The sequence below is a fragment of the Pelmatolapia mariae genome, linkage group LG20 (genome assembly GCF_036321145.2).
Source record: "Pelmatolapia mariae isolate MD_Pm_ZW linkage group LG20, Pm_UMD_F_2, whole genome shotgun sequence".
In the NCBI taxonomy this organism is placed as follows: Eukaryota; Metazoa; Chordata; class Actinopteri; order Cichliformes; family Cichlidae; genus Pelmatolapia; species Pelmatolapia mariae.
In genome coordinates this window covers 9,306,328-9,321,635 of record NC_086244.1, presented here as the reverse complement: position 1 = coordinate 9,321,635, position 15,308 = coordinate 9,306,328, and positions in this window count along the sequence as shown.

The window sequence follows — 15,308 nt, the reverse complement described above, 5'->3', positions numbered from 1 at the left end:
TTCTCACTGCTTGTGTGGCAGTTCCACATAGAAACATTACTGTAATATATGGCTTTGTTTACAGTTAGAACCCTTTGTGCCACTACAGTTATTTATCTCCACCACCTTATTACTGTTATTTGCAATGAGGTAACTACTTCAAGGCAGTTTTCCAGCTTCTAACTAGACCAACTGGGAATATGTTTGTTGAGAATGATATGACTGGGACACATCACCATCACTCCTCCCCAAATTACTGTCATGTTATAGTGCTCCAATATAATTACTGTATATGAATAATGCTGTGCAATATCACTTTCTAAATGAAGCAGGCCTTAAATTGGCCCCTGAAGGAAATCTAAGTCGTTGAAATTGAGAAAGTATTTGATGAACTGGTCTAAGTTTTATATTGTTTCTACTTGCAAATCCAGTTTTCCTCTGTATATACTACTTGACAACAAACCAACCTAGACCAAGTGTGGTAATCTATTGGAAGCTGCTTGGGAACACTGTAAAATAACAAAATAGGACTTAAAGTAATCAATAATATGATGCATATTTTTCTTTTAAGATTAAGGTTCAACATACAACGCATTAGATACAAAATAGTACATTTTTTATTCAAGTCATGTTTATGATTCACTCTCGGAGAAAACAGTTGCTTTGTATTTAATTTCGCCAATGTCTTCTCAGTGCCCTTGCTTGCGTCCTTTACTTATTCCTCTGAATAGCATTAGGAAAACTTGGATGTCCTCAATGATGGTGGTCTAGATTGATTTCCAGGTCAAGCGGAGGATGGAGGACAAAGAAAAAAAAGGAATACAAAAAATGAGATGCACTAACACCTTGGCTGAAGCTGAAAGAAGTCAAACTAAGTTTTAGAAAAAGTTTGTGTCGTCAGGGGCCAAGCTTACATCAGATAGACCTTGTTCTGTTCCTCCTAGTTATTAACTTAATACATGAAGGTAACTTATCTTATCTCAAAATGATGTGAAAGCCTCGGCACATTATCTGTGTGGAGAAAACTGCCTTTAGCTTCTTGTGAGCACAGGCATATTATCCCCAAGGGTTGATTAGACTGACCTAGTGACTTCGGGATGATTATTGGCATAACTATTATAGCCAAAATATTTAAATTGGGCTATTTCAGAATTTGCTGCTCCCTGGGGATATCAAACCACCTGTGTCTGCTCCTCAACGCCTCAATCCCTGTGGGGCTGAAACCTTCACCAAACACAGGCAAGCAAAATGCAAACAGACTAATGAGGGATTTATCTTCTTCCCTCCTTTTAACTCATACATCCCAGCTCCACTTCTGCCCTGTATTAGCATGGTTTTGTCCACACTGAGATCATAATCCATTTGTATGTCCTTGAATGTAGCACAGTAAAGTCTTTTCTGTCAACAGCCCTGAAATCACCCCAAGTGCTCAGCAATCTAATTAGAATTATTCTTCCTTTCCCTCGCAGTGCCATCCGACCAGCTTTGTGGGGGGTTGTTAAGCATGTATTACTCCCTGTGGGTGGCTTGCCACAAAGAGACAGCAACACCCCATCAGAAGAAATATTATACAGTGCCTTCATTACCCTGTGAACCAGCAACATTTCCCACAGCTAATAAGTAGTATAAGAAATACTTTTGGTTTAGCTTAAACAGTGTTTCTTTCTTTTCTGTCTTTATATTCTTTTCCTTTTTGGTGGCATTTGGACAGATGACATGTATTTCATGTAATTAACGTGCTATATTTTTGGTCACAAACTCAAAGCAATTTGAAGTAGAAGTTCATGTTTCAAGAAAACATCAATTACAATCTTTTTAATGGGAAACTCATGTGAGCATCCTGAGACAGGGATGAGGAATTCTCTCCACAGTCATCCTAAATTTCTTTGCGCTCTTTATCCACTTCCATTTCCTCTGTTTCTCTTCCCCTCCCTCTTCATTTTGTTCCCCTTTCAAATATCCATTCTTTCTAATTGGATCTGATGAGGATGGGGACTTCATTACCGGCTTGCAATGAATTATTATGTGGTGTAATTGGCCCTCCAGTCCCATAGGAGGTGCCCTGCTCCAGCTGACTCAACTGGAGGAGGCTCTTCTGGCCCAGGTGGAGGCTTTTGTACAGCTGAGGTCGAACTTTATCTCAGTAGATCAATTTGTCTTTGTGTCAGAATTTCCAACAGATTCTTACTGGAGTTGTTCGAAGATGAAATTAAATGGGTCTTCAACAGATGCTTTAGAATTGCCCATATTTATAGTTTCAGAAAGCTAATGATCAAAATCTTTCTGTTCCATAGTCATGAGTTAATTAACATGTGTTAATGACTTCTGAGATGCTAATTGAGAGACAGTGTTTACACCACAATAAGCAATGCATTCAGGCGGCCGAAAAGAGCTCATGACTGATGTATGGCTGGCTAGTGGTGCATGGCCCACATGACTCTCCAAAATATATATTTAATAAATCATGTCATCCTGTCAGAGTGACTGATAATTACCCTAAAGACACTGAAAGATTATCAGATGTTTTCCTGTTTCACTCATTGCAGCTATGGCTGTATCCTTTCTCATTTCAGCAGATTAGCAAACAATGCAAGCAATGCAATGTGGTCCTGGAAAAAAAAAGCTAATGTTGATTGTTAATTGAAAAATTAGGAAGTCAATCAGAGGCTAGAGATCTAATTAAACTGGAATGGAAATCCTGCTACAGACTCAATTGCTCTCTCCAATTTATAATCTCCTGAAGGTTCTGATTTGCCTGGTAAGTGAATGCAGCTCTCCTCTGTGTGATGCTAAAATACAATTGGCTTTTCTAGCTTAGCCATCTGACAGGCTGATTTGGATTCAATCACAGTCCCTTCTCTGGCTGTGAAAAAGATGAAAATAATAATCTAAAGTCATTATGCGGATGGGAAGTCTCTAAACAAGGACAGACCTGAGTATCTGCTTCTCCCCTGAGAAGCTCATGTGGAGTCATTTTCTAATTCAGGCCCGAAGCTTACAGGATAGAGTAAGCAGTGGAACCTGCTCTGAGCTGGCATGCTTGAGCAATGCCTCAAATGTCTTAGTTAAGGACATCACATTATTCTTTAAGGAATTGATGGAAAAAATGAAGATGTCACTTATGACAAACTAGTCTGAGTGCACTGGGTTGCTGCTCATCAGTTATGTTGTCAGAATCTGAGGTAGCTGTGCCTGAAATCTCTTGCAACCTATGAAGACTGTTGCCTCCACTCACATCATTGTTTACCTTACAGTTAGTCTTTCTTGTGGAAAGGGACGGGCAAACCTTGTTAATTATAAATAACAAGAGCCAGATAATGTAAAGAGATGCCCAGGTTCTGAAACCCAGCAACGCTGTGTCTGTGGGGGAGTTCTTTGACAAACACGTGAAAATGAAAATTCTCTTAGCCAAATGTAATCTATATTGGCTGTCTGTAATATGTTATGGGATTTCATGCGTGCTGACTGCTGCAATTTTTATTCCTGCCCAAACATTTTTCTTTCTGCCTCCCAGTGATCATTACAGAGATCCATGGAAATGACTGATTGAGGGTTGTTGAATATGTGAATTGTCAATAATCAAACCCATGCCACAAAAATATTCACCATCTGACTGAAAAAAAAATAGAGGATGTGTTACAGAGTTAAGAAGTAGTTTTGAATTTAATTTGGCAAAAAAAAAAAAATCCTAATTCTACAGCTGCAACACTAAAAAATGTATGTATAAAAGCACTAAGAAGTACTGTCTCACAGAGCTAGTAATATGGCTGCACACTGCTTTTATGGCTACAGATCGTGATGACGTCATTCATGTGAAAAACATGAAAATTAGCATGTGGAGATGTACTGTTTCATAATGAATAGAATTAAACAAAATAAAAATTAAGATATTCAATAAAGTTTGAGGGTATTCTGAAAAGATATCCCCAGCTGAATAATATCATTTAAATGCTATCTATTTCACAAAAGGAGCATAGATCTCCTCTCTGTGCTTTATTATGTAAAAAGCTCTCTGCAAACAAACTGAACAGTCATTTGTTCAGTTTGGGGTTGGCTCCACTAAGCCATTTATCCCCTCTCATTATCTAAGGCGTTCTCTTTCCCTGATGGGGAAGGCAAGGGCAAACGTTCACCTTCGCATCCCTACTTGATCTAGTTCTCCTAGGTTGACAGACAAAGGCTAAAGCAGGACAGACTGGATTTTCTCTGCAGCATGTCTTTATAATCCTACTTTGAAACATCCAGGATGATCTGTCTCTTTGAAAACAAGACTGCAGGTTCAGGCTTAAATAGAAAAATATATATTTAAATCACAATCTGATTTGAGTGACGTTAGTTTTCAGAACCAACCTGCAATTCAGGTTTTGATTGGTGGATTGCTAAGCGTTTTCAGCATTTTCCTTCAAATACACTTAGACATAAATTATACTTATGCTGTCCAGATGTACTGGTTTGTAGAAAAAATGTTTAAATTGCTATCAGCAGAAATGGCAAACACTGTGCTTCTGGTGATATTATATAGTACTCAGAGTAGACAAAGCTACTTTGGCTGTGCCCTTGTCTGACTTGGCACATTTTTACGCCAGGTGCCCTTCCTGACCTGATGCAACCTTCAAGAAATCTGAATCTCTTCCTGGGATCAAACCAGGGCTCTTTTGCTCACTAGGCAAACATGTACACCACTTAGCTATGGAGGGACAGAATACAGCACTAAGGATTTACAATTTATTTAAAAGTACTACTTTAAAATAAAAAAAGAAATCTCATATTAAGTAAAATTAGCTTTATCAAGGCATCTCTAAATGCTATTAATTTTCAAGATATATGAGCAATCTCTGTGTTCTTTCCCTGCCTATTTTTCCATTTCTCTTCTTTGCTGGCTGCATATAGTGTCTAGTTCAATTACTGTATTTTTAAAATAATTTATTGTTTTAATTTTTTATTCTATAGAACCGAGTCTTGAATGGATTTCTGAAATTTTTCTTGGCACTCCAGCCTCTTAAGTGGATTGACTTGTGGCTGTTATAGAAAAAAAATTGCTTGTGTAATAGTCCTTTAAGAAGCCATTAGGGAGTCAACAGTAATAAATTATGAACAATACTGTAATGAGCTTCCAAGATAGAAACCTCATAGAACTTATTAATGATGACTGGTCACAGACACTTAATTTGAAGCATTAACTCTGATTCATTTGTTAATATTTATCAGAATAGGGGGGTGTATAAAAAATGACTTTAAGGAGCCGAAATGTTATTAAGCTCGGAGCTGAAATTACTTTTGCTGCCTTGCAGGGCACAGGACTCTTGAGTCTTCAAATGAACTCCCTTGCTTTAGAGTTAGGAGGAGTTCAACCTTATCCACTGTCTAGTACTCTACATGTGCTAGTCTGAAACTTAGAGAGAAAATGAGACCAAAAAAGTGAAACAGAATAAAAATTTCTCCAAGTTTGTGCATATTATTTTCACAGCCTTGGTGCTGGGTAGGAGGCTACACAGGCGACCTTTGAACAGCCTGAGGGATGTCAGACACCTCAGCACTCCCAGCAGAGTTCTGGTGCCTAAGAATTAAAATCATTTATGGAGCGTGGAGTAAGGACCAAGGAAGAGAAGGGTGACGGAGATAAACAGTAGGGGTCAGAGTCTTACTTCACTCTCTGGTGGCCTATCTCCCTATGTCTGATTATCCTGTGGGCTCACCGGCTTGCCCCCGCTCTTTCTGATGCTTTGTCCAGCAGCTGTGTGTGACAGGGCCTAGAGAGAAGGGCGGGGCAAAGTCACTCCCATCTGGTACAGTCGGATCAGCTTGGTCTGAGATGCGGGTGTGGGGGTCATGTGTCCCTCTGCATCAGTGACAAGACTGTTCTGCTAGTGATGACACTCTATCCACTGGGGAAGAATGTTTTCTTCGCTTGAAAGAAATAGGACAATTGCGTTACTTTTTTGTGAGTATTTTTTTTAACACAGTAAAGAAATTCCTTATCAGGTTAAATAGTTACATTTTCCACTAACTTTAGGGACTTCAATTCTGAATTTTATCACTGAGTCTGGAAGAAAAAGTTCTAGGTTTTCTACTCTCATGGATCCCAGCTCAGCATCTCTTTAATAACTTTAAAATGCATTTGAGCCCCCTGCCTTTTAAAGTACTACACATTAAGGTTCCCTGCACTGGTATGAATTGTTCTCATTGCGATCTAAATTATACAGCTTGTTTATTGTCCTAATCACAAGACATTTCTGGTCAGTGTTTCTGAAAAATAGTGGGAGTACTTCTAGATAAAGCTAATGATCTATCTTAATGTGTTATCTTTCATCTTTTAAGCATTTGCACAACCACAAACATTATTCCACTTCTAGGGATAAATGATTGGATGCTTGTTTTTCATTTCTTTCCTTTCTAGATCCATTACAAATACATTTTATTCATCATCCCTCACTAAATAGTAGTGAATGGTGGAACCCTAAGAGGGGGTGTAGTAGTTTGAAGAGATATCGATGTGCCGATATTCACTGCTCTATGTTGATTTAGCCACTCAAATTCAGCAGGATACAAGCAGATATTACATGAGGTCTGTGGCTGATTTCCAACTCCTAGTCACTAAAGAAAGAATTAAGTTGATGTAATATAAGTTGATGCTTGCCATCCTTGATGTAATGAACCATAGATGTAATCAGTCCAGCATGGTATATCACTGTAAACTGTAAACTATCGCAACACTGCAAAGTAATCCTTTATATAGCACAAAGTTAGTATACTCCAGTTTATTCCACAAAAACATAATTCAGCAAAACATCTTGTATAGATCCCAAGAAGTTGATTCTGTTCATTTGGACGCAGCATTTTCAGTGCAAGTTTTTTTTTTCAGTGAAATTTTTCATCCAATGACGTCTTTAGTCTCAGCTGACTGCGGGTTTCCCCAGTTTTATAAACAGCACAGTTGAATAATGAATGAAAGAAGTATCACTGACTAACAATAGGCTGTGAGCTCAATTTCATGAGTGAACAGTGTAAGCTTTTTGGAATTTCCTTACCTGGATTGCTGTGCATGCATTAAGACATAGATAGTATAGATGTATGTGGAGAGCTAATATTTGTAAAATACATACAGTACATACTAGTATGTGTACTGCATGTACAGTTTAAATTTCCAGTCTATAAAATTCCATTTGCTGAGTAGTCTTTACATGTAAAAATAACATCCCATCTACCTCTGCTGTCATCTCATTCTTACATTTTTTAAATTTATTTATCAGTGTCACACATTAATGCTATTTTTATTCCCAGGAAAAACCAGCGACTGTATATTCATCTCACAGACACATTTTGTAACAAAATACACTGGAATAGTTTGTGTGATATTTGCTGAGCTGTTTGAAAAGGTAGTTATACTTCCTCTTCTGTAACTAGCTAAGATGTTGAAGTACCACAGCCAACACTTTATGTCTACACCATGAATGTATGACATGGCTGAGAAGAAAAAAAGGATGTGTCGAGGCTGTAAGTGCCTGTGAGATCTCATTATTTATGCTGTCACTGGAAGCAACACCAGGCTGGAGGACATGAAACATTAACACATTCAGTAGTAATATGCATCAGTCTCCCTATAAGATTTAGTTGCTCATTAACTAAAGGTTGTAGAATTTACTGTATTTATTGAAAATCAATCTTTTTGTGTGTGTGTTCATAATGACTACAAATTAGAAAACTTTATAGATGTTCCAGTACTCTTTTATGGCACTTTCTTGTCTATTTTCAAAGTTATTTAGAGTCTCATGATTGTGTAGGTAGAAACCACACAGGTCAGTGCTCCTTGCTTCTTTCTGGACTTCAAACAGTCCTGATAAAGCTTTGATGTATGTTTATGGTCACTGGTGTATAGGATGAGATTGAGCCAGATGATCTGGTATGGCAAACCCTAAAAAGAGGAGCAGAGAGAAGAAGTACATTTCCAACAAACTTAAACCAGCTGAAAAGAGTGGCAGCTCTCTTTGGTTACTGGTTGATCATGTGCAAGTGGAGAATCGTCAAAATACTTCCACATTACATCAGCTTTCTTTATACTAATGGGATTAGTGTGGCTATTATAATTATCAGTGGGATTTGTAATTATTATATGACAGCTCTCTGAGGATTAATTTGGGGGGATGAGAAATTAGACTACAGTGAGAGAACCACGTTTTCTCAAAGGCAGAAATTAGATGCACTGATATTCACTGAGATTCACTGTTTCTATTTGCCCTTCCCCTCTGGTTTGCTTTACCTCCATGCCTAATCCCCTTTCCTTTGGTGATGAGCCAGTCAGTAATTGCTTGATGAGGAGTAAGAGTACATGAGCTACAATTCCACCTTGTTTTCAGAGGGCTCGCAGTGTGAAGGGCAGAGAGAGAACCTATAAGGTAAGTTAAATTACAAATTATTCCCTGTGCTTGTTAGCTGGATGGTCAGTGGACCATGCCAGCTGTCCTGCCCTCTGCCCCCAAAATGCCTCAGCTGTTAATCACAATGTCACAGTGACTGATTACTTGGCAGCACTTCGGTCATTCTAAAGCGGGATGGATATATGGAATAATGACCCCTTTAATACAATCTTTATTAGCCATGTGTATAAAATTGCTTCATAAGTGCTACAAAACAGATAATTATAGTCAATTCAGATTAAAAACAATTCGAAACAATATACTCAAAACTATGTTTTTCTCCATAATACTGAGAGATTCTCTAAATCTTTATTTCTCTGAATAAAAGGAAGTAACTAGATAAGTAGATGATGACTGGGGTTTCTCAGTGCCATCTCAAATTGATGTCTAACTTCTCTGCATGGCCATTCCAGTAAATCAAAATGAATAACAGTGATGAAAGTGAACAAATGAAATCAAATAAAACAGGGTCACACATCACTGGAAGGGCAACAAATGGGTACTGAATTGGAAGTAATTTTTTCCCCTGTGTCTCAACAAAAATGGGAAAAAAAGCCATCAGCTCTGGTCAAAAAGCAAGTTGTCATTTTGCCTAAAGCACCGCTAACCGCATCAACAAAAATATAGGTCTGTGTGGAACTTTGCATGACAGAGGAGGGTCACTCATTTTAATGTAAAAAGACAGTTCTTTTGTGAAAAAGCGCTGAGCGATCCAGAACTCGGGCGAGGTAAAAGCGGTTTGAAAGACCTGACCTTTGTTCGATTTGATTTCTTTTCTGTTCTGCAGTGTCAAAGGTATTTTAGAAGTTAGAAAACTCAGTAGTTCCCACATTAATCTGCTGAAAGTGGAGGGACGTGTAAAAGTTGCTAAATTTAATCCGACAAATACCACGTAAGTAGAATTCCATTTATTAAAATGATGTAATAAAAGTGATAGTGTAATGGGTTCCATGTGTCAAGACTCCTGATTTCCTGAAATAAATTATATATAGAGACAGGAAACCATTGATCCATCAATATGATCCTGATAATGTAAAAAACACAGGAATACTAATTATGATGAATATAAAATACTCACTAGATTTAATAAAAGCTCGTTTTTTGAGAACACTTTTAAACAAGCATGAGGCCAGTCCAGGCTTTCCACCGATGAACCTAACTACTTGTGACAGTTGTGAAAGAGCAGCATTTTAAAATGGAACAAAATCATAGAAACTGAATCCAGGGAGACAGCTAAAGTCCGTGAGAGGGTTGTCCCTTACTTGCTGATGACGTTGCAGCCTTCCACCTACTCATCAGAATTTTAAATGGCTCTTTACTTTCTACATTTTATATTTTTTCACTATGATTTTGATCTAATTTTTTGGATTGTTTCTTAAATGTTGATATGAGAGTGTAAAATCATCATCTCATTGATGTAAGCTAAATCCCATCAGAGTTCTTTTAACACTTATGACAGTTTTGCGCAGCTGCCCCAGAAACACATCTGCTGCAAGCAGACAAACAAACCCAGAGTCAACTGAATACACACAATATCTAAACAAACAAAAGAACAAAAAAACACCCCCACAATTATCATGAACAATATAAATGTATAAATGCATTGTTCAAAAATGCATATTCATACAATAAATGAAATAAAAAAAAAAATACAGCTATTTTCACAAAAGTAGAAACATGTGGTCCTTGCTTACATTTTTTCCCTCCATCTACCTCATCGGCTGCTGCCCTAGAGAGCACTGCGATGTACAGTTCATTTGCCCTGGCAAGCCTCTTTCTCTAGGGGGGTATGAAACATGCTGGAGCCCATTAAGAGTCAGTGGCCACCATGTTTAGTATTGAGGATGTGGCCTCACCTCTTTTCTAATGATGTAAATACTCACTGACAGCATCCCCGCATGTAGCTTACATGATGAATCACATGGAGCGGGTAAACAGTAAGTATTACCTGTCTCACTGTTGATGTACAATTATGTGTGTGGGCGCCTGCAGACATGACAGACTGGGGAGGTAACAGCCCATATTTTTCAAACATGAAGATAACACAGGTAATACAGTGAGGCCAGATGTATTATTTTTCTGAGTACTTCAGGAACTTTTTCTTTTACTCTTCTCTGAGTACTGAAATGAAATTAGGCATGTGCTTATGTTTTTTTCTTCTTTTTTTTTTTTTAAATCTTTTCTCTCTAGTCATGGTAATTTCTACACAGTTTCCATTGTATGCTTAAGAGTTCTTTAGTTTTATTTTTGCTGTCTTTTAGCCCTGACTAGTTGAATCATTGAGAGAAACATGAGTAAAGGCTCTAACTGAAGCCCATGGCCCTGTGGGGAGCCCAAATCCTCTGCATATTCAGACTCAGTTTCTCTCACCTCCCCCTCCACCCCGCAGGCCTGGCACATGTGTGACATATAATTGATTCATTAATAATGTGAACAGATGTTTCTGGTCCAGTCTGGCATCATTCCGGCTCTCCAGCATAGTATTTTACTGTCACAGCCTGCCTATCTGCATCCCATTAAATGCTCATTGACACAGAAAGGAAGAAGGTTATTTATTTTTGATCCTCAAGAGAGTGGAAGGAAAGAAATTACACATACACATAGGTTAGATAAATTGTACTATTTATGCATGAGCATGTCAGTGAGATGAGTGCTCCACCAGCAAAATAATACTTTGTCTTAGTACTCTCTGAAAGGGTCAATTTAACTGTGAACTTGCAGACATAACTGGAGATTTTGAACCTCCAGTGCCAAATTATTAATCAAGCGTTCATTTCTTTATATGCCTTTATATATATATTCAAACTCTGCTTCTGCAAATTGAACAAATTTCACATAACACCCATTTACACTACATTGTGTTTGCATAATGAAAACGATCATTTGATTGGCTAGACAGTGATAATAAAAGGCACTTATTGGGATTCTTATAATGTTACAAATTGCACAGCAGAGTTCTTCTGTTATAAGCATATGAGGGTGTTTGTTTTTGTTTGGCCATTTATGTGGTCACTTCACACAAATGAAAGTCCATTCGACTGTCATCATAGCCTCATGCTGTTGAGACCCATTGGCCTTTCACACCCGGTCAGCTTCCAGCCCTCTCACTGGTACAATAAGAGATGACAAATAATCAGGAGGGACTGAAATTGAGTGAAAATATAACTGTGGGATGTGCAGCAGGAAGAAGAGCAAAATGTCATCTCCATCCATGGCAGCAACATACTACACTAAACCTTATCATCAGGTAATTGTACATGCAGAGAATATCACTTTTCACTACTCTGAAAGGATAATAAGTATTGTAGCCAAGATGTGGGGGCTTTTGTTCTAATGAGATGGAAAGGAGAGGCTTTAGAGCTCATAGTGATGGACTAATTAATCAGTCTATGTGGCAGTTTCCCACAGCTATCCATTAGGGTTTCATTCAACAAGTCACTGGAGCTTCAATCTTAGTTCCATTGTTGAAAATAGGTCCATAATAATAACATGATTGCAGATTGATCACTAGAAGGTTCTGGAGGGAAATGCATGTGGTGAGGAATAATGATGCCCCGTGCAGATGGCCCTCAACAAAAGCATTCTCTACAAATTCAAGATCCAGAATCATTTTGAAATTGTACAAAATCAATTATGTTTTTCCATCAATGTGAAACAGCAAAATGACAGCCACAGTTACTTATTTTGTGTCAGTTTTTGTTAGAAGTAGAAACTACTGCAGGTAGCTATCTGGGCCATCATTAAGTATGAACTCTTGTTATCCAATAGCCTATTTGGCTTGGGAGCTGTCTGTTATAAATAAACAAGATACAAGCCATTTAGTCCCGTCTCGATATCTGAGTCCGGAGACCTGGTTTTGATGACTGAATTTGTTCAAAATGCAGCAGTCTTCAAATCACCCCGGTACAACCTGAGAGGGATGTCCTAACATGCACATAAATGTAAAATAAATAGTTGAATACTTACTGTTTAAATATATCCAACAAGCTTTCAATTAATCCCTGTCTCATGGCAATGATTTTTCAGATTAGGTGGAATGCAGTCAGTAGCTTGATTATGTTAAGAGGCAACTGTTTTTTCCAGTTCAAATAAAGGACTATATTTGTGAACTACAGTAGTCTGCAGGAGGAGTTCAATCTGTTGTTCAAGCTCATTCTCCAGAATAGGTCAGTGAATGTCATGTTCATTGCATTTTTAGGGCAATAATAGAGGAACAAGCTTGCATTTTCACCACTAGTGGCACATCACAAGTGTGGCATAACATGTGACCTTGCTGTTATTGCTGTCCAGCTGACAAACAGAAATTTTGACCAACCAATTAGGTATATAGAGGGACTTTTAATTTTTTTTAAACAGAATGAAAAAAGTTACATCTTACAGGATTTATTTAAGCAACACAAAAATCTGTTAAAATGTGCTACATGCTTTCCTTCTCATAGTGAAATGTCTGACATTAGGATTTTTTCCTTCACGTGCCCTTTACTTCATATCCTCCTTCTGAGTGCTTGGTCTGGCTAAATGCTTGTGTCAGTAAAAGTTTGTGGCTTACTTTGCAGCAGCTGGTGAATTGACCAAAAGCCACCCCTCAGGCTTAACACTGCAGGCCTCATTAATGCAAATCTAGCTTTAACAGACTGATGGGAAATTGGCTCCCTCCGCTCCACTGTGAGACTGTAGAAAAGGCAGGAACAAGGTGAGAACAGAGATGGGTTAAGTAGCCCGGGCATGGGATTTAAAAGCAAAGGTTTGCATCAATCAACTGGTGTGGACATAGATACCAAAACCATGAAAGCCTGAAATGAGAAATATGGTTTAGAAAAGTAGATTTTCCAAGCAGTTAAGTGCTTTTGCACTTGCAGTGTCTGCCACTGTCTACTGTTGTCAGTGGCAAAAACTGTTGCTACTGCAATAGAAAGTCATGATATTTTTTTTCCAAAGGATCCACTGAAAATACAGTGTGGGAAAGGATACAGGAAGAGGTTATTCAACAGCAGAGTATGAACAGAACAATGAAAAAGCCCATAATGGAATGAACATCTGCTTAAAATATGGGGTAGTAAACAAATTCTATAATATTTGTTAATAGGGCGCTCCATATAAGTTTATTGTGTCATATGGCTAACCATATCCCTGATTTTAAGCAGCAACTCACTGTGTCTGAACAGTGACTAGCAGCAGCCTGGGGTGTACATGCTGTTAAGATGAAGTTAGTTGCATGCCACTGCTGTGGCGTGGCATCCTGCTGCTGCCGCTGTTCAAAACAGAGAGAAAAGCTTCCAGGCAGCATCCACGATAGCAAATGCTCACTGTCTGAAAGCAGCATCGCTTGCATTGATGGGAAAGGTTGGAGAATAAATCATTATTCCAGAATCGCAATGTGAAGGAGAGTGAAGCCAAACCAAGCGGTTAACATGTCACTGCTCACAAGACGCTGGCGCTGCTGTCTTGTGTGGAGTCAAATGGAGAAAATAATCATTCTAACAAAGGCAAGAATGCCAAGAGTTCCTATACCGCTAAAATTAGCAAATGTTAGTCACCGTGGTTGTTGTTTTTCTTCTTGCCACTTCAAGGTTCTTGGATATTGTTCTGTCATGCAAATCAGATGACGCTTAGTAGCACCAATTAAATTGACATGGCCCAAAAGTTTTGACATTAGCTTGAGTATTTTATAATGAGGAGAATTCAGTTCAAACAAGCACGCATGTGCCCATGTTTATTTTGTCTGTTTTCACAAAGAAACTCAAATGTACTGCTCAAAAAAACAAAGTTAAAAATGATAAAATAATATTTTTATAAGCAAAGAACAGGAAAACAGGTGATTCTTTGCACTTGTTTTGATTTTTAAATGGTCTGGTAAAGGTGAATCGGAACAGTGCAAAAATATATAATAACTAATAATAACTGTTTTCACATTATAACCAAGTGCTTCTACTGTAGCACAGAGTGAGACTTTCTCTTACTCCAAATACTTTATTTTGGACCTTGCCATTTCTTAATTACAAACCATTTAAAAATATCTGGCTGTGCAAATGATTAGTTTAATGGTTACACCTACCCTCAGTAATTATTGCCATGTGATAGGCTGAAATCTGATGAAGTTAGACAGAGTCATATTGGTAGAAAATTAGATTGAGGGCATGTTGTTCATGTGGTTTCATGGCAATATTACAGTAAAGCGTGGCACAGAAGCAAAAGCAAATCCTGCACTTTGTTTGAGGATTAATTTCTCACCATCATATCGCTTTGAAACAATAAATGCAAAAAAAGTGATCTAGACTAAAACATCTAGACTAGTGTTTACTTTGTGTCAGTAAATATCACTGAAAGAAGATAACAGAAACATTATATCTCAGCAAGTACAGTCAGCACCTAAACGTGTGTCATGAGGTTTAGTTCATCTGGAGTGCTACAGTGATTTAAAGACAAGTGGGTCACATGACTATTTACGTGGGAGGAGGAAGTCACTACGCCTGCCTCTGTCCATTGGTCCCTGCCACTCTGTAATGAAGGAGCACAGCAGCTCTGCAGGTTAACATTCTGTCCACCTCCTGAAGACACCACGTCAGTATGGATTAGGGAACTGAACTAGCCATGAAGGGGAAAAAAACTCTCCCATCTCCAATTACAATAAGCAAACAGCTCCTGGGAATGAATGGAAGAGAAGGGATGATATGCACTCTAGCAGCACCCAGTTCAGCCCACACAAGACAAAGCAAACATTATTAGCTTAATAACATTTTCAGTTCACTGCAACCAGCATAACAACAAGCTAATGGAACACGAAAGCCCAAATTAATGAGAACAAATAATTTGTAATTACAGCACAGTTTAAAGGCTCTCACAGGTCCTAAGTTGAATGATTGCACAGAGAGTTTGGCCTAATTCTCTGTAGTCAGCTTTGTGTGAATACAGTGT